The sequence below is a fragment of the Penaeus monodon genome, chromosome 20 (genome assembly GCF_015228065.2).
Source record: "Penaeus monodon isolate SGIC_2016 chromosome 20, NSTDA_Pmon_1, whole genome shotgun sequence".
Taxonomy (NCBI): domain Eukaryota; kingdom Metazoa; phylum Arthropoda; class Malacostraca; order Decapoda; family Penaeidae; genus Penaeus; species Penaeus monodon.
This window is the reverse complement of record NC_051405.1, coordinates 39,471,862-39,472,152: the sequence shown is the minus strand read 5'-3', so window position 1 is coordinate 39,472,152 and position 291 is coordinate 39,471,862. Positions and strand designations below refer to the sequence as shown.

The 291-nt window shown below is 32.3% G+C and overlaps 1 protein-coding gene across 1 annotated transcript in view; it reads left to right on the top strand.

Moving 5' to 3' along the window:
• The window catches only part of LOC119585810 (insulin-like growth factor-binding protein complex acid labile subunit), a 64,436-nt gene that overhangs the window by 31,962 nt on the left and 32,183 nt on the right, over positions 1–291 (top strand). The window lies entirely within an intron of this gene.

Genomic DNA, 291 nt, shown 5'->3' with positions numbered 1-291 from the left:
TGTATGTTTTGAAAAATTAAAACAATTTGCGAGCTTGTTACATGATTAATAACATTGTTTGTAAACACGCAATACAACAGCTGAAACACACAACCCAGCAACTGAAATTGATTACAACGGGAGGCAAGAGAGTTATATCCTGAATATGAATTATGAAAAGTACTATTTAATCAAGTTATAGCAACAGTAATGAGATTATAAAAAGTATGTTTTGTTGGTTGTCAAAAAGGTATAGGATTTGGTGAACAGTTTTGCCTTCGTTGTGAATAGAGCATTCTGTTGGGAATATCG